The sequence below is a fragment of the Alligator sinensis genome, unplaced genomic scaffold, assembly GCF_000455745.1.
Source record: "Alligator sinensis unplaced genomic scaffold, ASM45574v1 scaffold420_1, whole genome shotgun sequence".
Classification (NCBI taxonomy): domain Eukaryota; kingdom Metazoa; phylum Chordata; order Crocodylia; family Alligatoridae; genus Alligator; species Alligator sinensis.
The window spans coordinates 237,241-244,813 of NW_005842298.1; positions in this window are offsets into that span (position 1 = coordinate 237,241).

Genomic DNA, 7,573 nt, shown 5'->3' on the forward strand with positions numbered 1-7,573 from the left:
TGGTGAATGAGTAAAAAGCTTAGTTTAACAGAAAATATGGTCTCTAATATAAATTTGGAAAGGAAGTTATTACTAATAACTCCCTTTGGCTTAGGATTGTTGACATGAACTATTTTCTTCAGTCCATCAGTTGAGGAAATTTGAAGACATTATCCCTTTACTCCAAATATCCAGATGGATATAGCAGTGCCTGTTGCTGACGTTTCTTTCCAGATCAGGTATTAAACTATGGTATTGACCACACAAACAAAATAACACATGTACCTTGTTTTTGAGAAGACAGAATGAAAAAAAAAAACTTTTCTAGAGTTATGGTCACTAGAACAGGGACAGAGATTAACCCACTGTGACTAAACCACTGTAACGTTCTGTAACTGTGGCAGGAACGGGAAGGTGAGAGCTGAGGATTGGTCTTAAGTAGCAGGATAGCAAGTACTGAAATGAGCTAATGCAGGGTGGGCAATTATTTTGGCTGGAGGGCTGCTTGATGAGTTTTGGTGAGCTGCCGAGGGCCGCAAGGGTAGCTCCACCCCTTAACATGTGCCTTGTCCCTGGTCACCATCTTGGGATCAGAAGTCCTGCCCCTAACCCCTGACCTTTGCCACTGGAAGTCCCTCCCCTTTCCCCAGACAGTACTCCTTTTGGGAGGGGAGGGTTGCCATCTTGGAACCAGAAAAAAACCAAAACATATACTACAAGTCAAACACCTACTAATAACATATTTTAATTTTATTACAAAAAAAATTGTCATGATTTGTGTTTGCATAGTGTATATAGAGATGATTGAATAATAACTCAAAAATAAAGTCTTACTCTTCTATATTGTTTGTGGGGGTGGTTGGGGATGTATGTATGTGTATGGTAGGGTGCGTGTGTGTGTTGTGTGTGGGGTTTGTGAGGGAGTGTGGCAGTGTGGGGTGGCATAAGGTATGTTGCAGTGGAGTGTATATGTTGCGGGGTTTGTGGAGGTTGGGTGTAGGTGTGTGCGCTTTGTGGGGTGTGAGGGTGGGTGGAGGGTGTGGGGACCCTCCCCACATTCTCCCCTATGGTGCACAGCCCCCACCACTGGCAGCAGGCCCTTGGGGTGCTTGTGGCCCCAGCATGCACTGCTGCCCAGTGGTGCGCAGCTCCAGCTAGAGTTGCATGTGGTGCCAAGGAGCAGAGTGAGGCCAGCCCACCTCTATCAGGCAGGGCTCCCTGTGGTACATATGCAGCTCCTGGCACCCGTGTGCCACTGGGAGAAACCCTGCACGGTGGAGCCAGCTGCCTTTCTCACTCCCTGCCGCTCCTTGCAGGTCCTGGGACTCTGCCAGAAGTGAAGGGTAACCCTGCCCCCTGCTTCTCAGTGGAGTCCTGTGAGCTGCATGTGGAGCCCCCACGAGATACAGGTGGGCCTGCCTGGCTCCACTCCTTGCCACCATGTGCAGCTCTGGCTGGAGCTGCATGCTGCCAGGCAGGAGTACCTGTGCAGGCCACGAGTGTCTTGAGGGCCTGCTGCTGGTAGCAGGGGCTGGGTGCCATGGAGGGAGTGTGGGGAGGGTCCCCACACCCCTCCCCCCCATACCCAAGTACCCATCTGAGCTTCACACTCCCACCAGCCCCAACCTCATACACTGCACTTCTGCCCAGCTGTAGCTCCCCCTCCTCCCACCCCCGCCACTTCCCTACTTGGTGTCTGGCGCAAGAGCTGCAGCAGGGAGTTGAGGAGGCATCGCTGGATGGTGTGGAAGCTGAGCAGGTCCCCAGGCAGCTGCAACAGTGGCAGCAGCAGCCCCACCTGGAAGCTGCATGATGGCTGATCTGGGCCCTTCTATGCACCAGAGTGGGAGTGAGGTGTGGGGTACAATTAGTTGGTAGGTGCCCTCAGGCCAAATGAAATTGCCTGGTGGGCCAGATCCAGCCCACCGGCCATATTTTGCCCACCTCTGAACTAATGGCTACAGACGACATCTACACTAATTAGAATACCGATCATCAGTCAGGGTCCCATTGCACCTTATGGTGACAAGATCCAAGGTCCTTCCAAGGGTAACATGCAATATTAGTATTGTTAGGAGTAGAAACACCTACACCTGATTCACAAGATAAATCCAGAGGTTTCAAATAGAAAACCATAGTGTCAAAAACATTCTGATCTATTAAATTTTTTCTGAGTTCTTTGTAACAGAAGAACTGTTGTATTATTTTCCATAGTGAAAGCTAAGAGCTGGCATTTTCTAAGGGGTGCCTTGAGTCTTAAGATACATGCCTTAAGTCTAAAAAGGTTGAGAACCACTGAATTAGATTTACAACAAAGTAGTTTTACCCAATTTCTACCCAAGACTGAAGTAAGTTACAGTTGTGTAATAGTTTACATTATCTCTCTGTGTTTTGCTTGCAGGGATGTAAACGCTGGTTAAACTAGGTGAATGTGTCACCTACCCAAGCTAACACTGAGAGCTACAAATGCTTATGGATATTTGTGTTTGTTTTCTAGACAGAGAAAGGGTATAGTCCCCAATCCTTGATCAGATTTTCCTCTTACCTTTCTGTCACTCACAAACAGCATTCTCTCTAAAATAACGGACGGACAGAGATAACCAAAATATATTTTTCCCTGTCAATTAATTCACATGTAAAAATATGTCATCATAAACTAAGTCATTCTGTGACCTTAAGTTACACCGTAGATTTGGCTCTTATGAACAAAAGAATTAGGACTTATGTGAACTGTTTCACAGTTGGTAGGGTCGGAAGGGACCTGAGCAGATCATCAAGTCCGACCCCCTGCCATGGCAGGAAAAAGAACTAGGGTCAAACGACCCCAGCGAGGTGTTCGTCTAACCTCCTCTTAAAGACCCCCAGGGTAGAAGCCAGCACCACTTCACTTGGAAGTTCGTTCCAGATCCTAGCCGCCCTGACAGTGAAGTAGCGCCTCCTGATGTCTAGTATGAATCTACCCTCTGCCAGCTTGTGACCGTTATTTCTAGTCACTCCTGGTAGTGCTTGGGGGAACAGGGACTCCCCCAATACCTGCTGGTCCCCTCTGCTGGTTTGTAACAGGCCACTAGATCCCACCTCAGCCTTCTCTTGTGGAGGCTGAACAGGTTCAAGTCTCTCAGCCTCTCCTCGTAGGGCCTGCCCTGCTGCCCCCTGATCATGCAGGTGACCCTCCTCTGAGCCCTCTCAATGCTGTCCACATCTCTCCTGAAGTGCGGCACCCAGAACTGGATGCAGTACTCCAACTGCAGCCTGACCAGTGCCACATAGAGGGAGAGGATCAACTGTGGTGAAATACAGTCACTTCTGGGTTGTTGGTTGTAGTTGTGTTGGTCTAAGGATGTGGGCAGACAAGGTTCTTTGGGTAAACATGAAATCTTTTATTAGATCAACTAAATATTTGGAAAAATTGTTCTTTGCAAGCTTTCGAGTACACACACCCTTTGCGTGTACTCGAATCTGGCAAACTCTCCCTCTGCCTGAAGAAGGGGGTGTGTACCCAAAAGCTTGCAAAGAACAATTTTTCCAACTATTTACTTGGTCTAATAAAATATTTCACATTTACCCAAAGAACCTTGTCACCTCTGGGTGAAACTTCAAATGGAACTTGATGCAAGAGAACTATACATGAAATGATCTTTGAGGTAGACCCAGTTCCTCCTCAAAAAGTCATGAGCTTCCCTTGATGCAGAGGAAGGTAGGAGGGAACCAGTAAAATGAGTCTTCTCTATGGATACTCCAATACACACACACACACTCACACACACACACACACACGCACACACACACACACACACACACACACACCCTCCATCAGACACTTACATGGTGACTGAGGGCACTACAATTGTTAGACAGGCAACTACAATTGTTAGACACACAAGAAATATCTGGGACAGATCCACTCAGAACCTATAAGCCCCCCTGTGTTTCTAGAGTAAAGGCTCTAGAGTAAACGTGGAACAACTGATTATTTGGGACAACTAAAAAAAAACCAGGATGGGAGCATGTGTCAGAGTTTCATAACAAGTGCTCCAAGGTGGGGAACCAAGCAGAGCACACTGGCCAGTGCCCACTGCCCCTCAAATGAGTCCAAGGAGCCAGTGAACGCCGCCCAGTGAAACTCTGTCTGGAGGTATGTGCAGATGAGGGACAAAAATATGGCTTAACAGTTGTCTGGGGTTGCTCCCAGCCAGAGCCTCCTTCCTGATCTGATTGATGTCTATCTTATAACTAGGGTGAGGAGGAGGTTGACCAGAGGTTCCTGGACTTAGTGGGGCCATAGATGGGGAGCGCATAAAAGAAAAGGTGCAAGAGAAAGTGCAGCCAGAACCTGAAGCACAGCCAGGAACCTCACCTGGAGGTTTCTGAGATGATAGAAGGGCTCCAGGTAAGTGTGCACCAGGATTTCTCTCTACTGGAAGAAGGGGCAGGTGTCAGGGATGTCTGTGAAGCATACCAGATACACATCAGTGGAGACAGCTCTATTTAGGAGCCACTAGTGGAGGTCCCTAGTGGCTGCTGGGATCAAGGTGGAGTACAGATTGGTCCACAATATACCCTTGCCCTCATTGACAGTGTCTGCCACTTGGTGTCTGGGTGCGACATGTGGATGGGATGAAAGAGGGCTTGGAGCTGGCAGTGATGGGTTGTGCACAAGTGGACTCAGCCTGCTGAGGTGGAAGAGGCCCCCTTGACAAGCTGTGAAAGGGTGGGGGATACCAGTGGCCAGGGACTGCCCTCTCACAGGAACTCTTGGATGTAGGTGAGGGCAGTATCTGGCAGGGTGGCCTTGACCTCAAGTAAACATCAGGATGCATGCAGTGTGGGCAGCCCCATGTGCTGTGCCAGCACGGAGGGATCTGCCCACCCCAGCCTGGCACAGTCCAGGAGGTTCCTGATATGGGTGATGTTAACCAGGACCATCCTCTGGGGCATCCAGGGGACATCCATTGCTGGCGCCACCAGCTAAGGGTTTCTCAGCAGGAGCTCAATCAGGTCTGTGCCCTGGGCAACTGTGTCTGGAGACTTGGAGGCAGAGACCAGTCTCCAGGCCCTGAGAAGGTTGTGGTAAAACTCTGACAACTTGTTGAGGCCTTGTATGGGGTGACCTCTCAGAGAGACGAGCTGCTGGTCACATCAGAACTCCTGGAGGCAATTGAAAAAGGCATGTCCCATGTGGCACCATGCCATCTGGCTACTGGCATTGTAAAGGAGCCATTGAAGGGCCCAAAGGTAGAAAATGTGTTCCTGGCTACAGATGCAAAGGGAGGCTCAGGACACCTACAGAGACCCAGTACTATCCCAAACCCTACTTTTCAATAACATTTTTTTCCAGAATTACCCCCTTCCTCCATGTCTTGCTCACTTCCAGTGCAGTGCCTCTGGTTGATGCTGAGGGAGCTCACACCTTCACAACACTAAACAATATGAAAGAACTCAAGAGGCACTGCATTGGAAGTGAATGCAGTGGAATGTTCCAGAAACATTCACCAAGGTTTCTGGAAAATTTCCAAACTATATAATACTTGATCCAACATTTTTATGTGGTTTTGTTTCCTCCTTTTCCAAATAGCAAAGTCAAATAGACTTTTTTTTTTTAACAAGACTCTGGATTCTGATTCCAATCAATTGATAACCCCATCGATTTCCAAGAGAACTGGCCCAGCTTTCTACATTCTATTACCCAGAATTTAAACAGCCTTTGAAAAATTAAAAATAAACTAAAAGTGACCAATTATCAGACAAATGCCCCTAGGTCCAGCACTTTCTGACAGTAAAACAATAGGTTGAGGGTCCGCTGGTTTGCTGCAGTTCTAGAAGTCCTCTTTCCAGTCATTAATTGTCCGGAAACGCCTTTCCCTCAAGAAAAGATTATATACAGCAGTATTCTAGAGTAAGGGTCTAGAATCACACACCATCATTAACAAAGTAAGCACAGATCCCAGCTTGAGATAGACCTGAGCAGACTTGCAACTTAAAGGCTCGCTCACCTTCCCCCTCTGAGACAGGACCAACCAACTTAGGCCTGGAGTCCTATGAAGCCCAAGAACTTACTTGAGCCTTATGTTCTTACTTGAGCTTCACAAACCCTAAAGCCAGAGCTGGGAAAAGAAAAAAAAACAAAAAACAAAAACGGAAGCAAACCATTTACAGCAGGAGTATCAACAGGTATGGGGGTCAATCTGTGGGCAGGATCATGTCCACAGACTGGCCCCATGTGCAGCATGCAGTAAGCACCAGACCCAGCCCAATGTGCTGCATGCAGCGTGCAGAGTCAGCCCACAACACACACTGCACATGCAGCTGGTCTAGGGTGTGTGCCTGGATCTAGCATACAAGGCAGGTCCAACATAGCCGCCACATGCAGCATGTGCCAGACTGGGGCTGAGGTCAGCGCATGCTACATGCAGCATGTGGTGCTGATCTGAGATTCACGGGCAGCACTGCAGCCTGGAAGGCAAGGCTCCAAGGGCTGGCTCTTTGACACCCCTGATTTACAGACTTCAGAATAACACAGCTAATTACCTCTTGGTCACTGGCTTGTGCTGCAACAATACAAAAGGGCAAGGGCACCCTAAGGGTGATGCTCTCATGACCATCCCACTATTGTTTTACCTAGTACTCAGATTAGCCTGCTTTTGATTTTCTCTAGAGGACCAGAGACATTTTGTGTGAAAGCTTGACTCTCAACGCCCAATAACAGGTGTGACCCATCACACCTACCAGGAGTCAAATGATGGCTCTTTTGTATCCTGGTGAGCATAGCCCACAGTACTGAAGGTGAACAAATAGGCCTACCAGAAGTCATGGGTTTGAAGCTGAGCAGAGGGCTCTGACAGATGCAGACCACACATTCCCACTGGGTGTCACAGGTTTGAAGCTGGGGGGAGTGCTCTGAGACAGGCCACACAGGTTCTCACTAGGCATGATGGCTTTGGAGCTGGCCACATGGGTTCTCACTGGGTCTTATGACAGAGGCAAGTTACATGTGTTCTCATGAGGTGTCATGGGTTTGGAGCTGGGCAAAGGACTCTGAGACGGGCCACCCGTGTTCTCACAGGGGGTCATGTATTTGGAGCTGGACAGACAGCTTTGGCAGATACAAGCCATGTGTGTTCTCCCCAGGGTGTCACAGGTTTGCCACTGGGTAGGGAGGCCATCCATGTTCTTACTGGGTGTCATGGATCTGGAGCTGGGCAGGCAGCTTTGATAGACACAAGCCACACGCGTTCTCCCTGGGTGTCACAGGTTTAGAGCTGGGCAGGGGGCTCTGACAGATGCAAGCCACATGTGTTCTCTCTGGGCCTCCCAGGTTTGGAGCTGGACAGAGGACTTTAAGGCAGGTCACCAGGTGTCACAGGTCTGCAGCAGAGTAGGGGGCTCTGACAGAGGCAGGCCACACACATTTTCCCTGGGCATCATAGTTTTGGAGCTGGGCAGAGAGCTCTGACAGGGCCTGGCAGGTCTGGAGCTGGGCAGGAGGCTGCAAGACCTGCCCCATGTTCCCAATGGACACCACAGCTTAGGAGCTGGGCAGGGAGCTCCAACAGAGGCACGCCACCAGAGTGCAAATTACTTGGGAGCTTGGGGG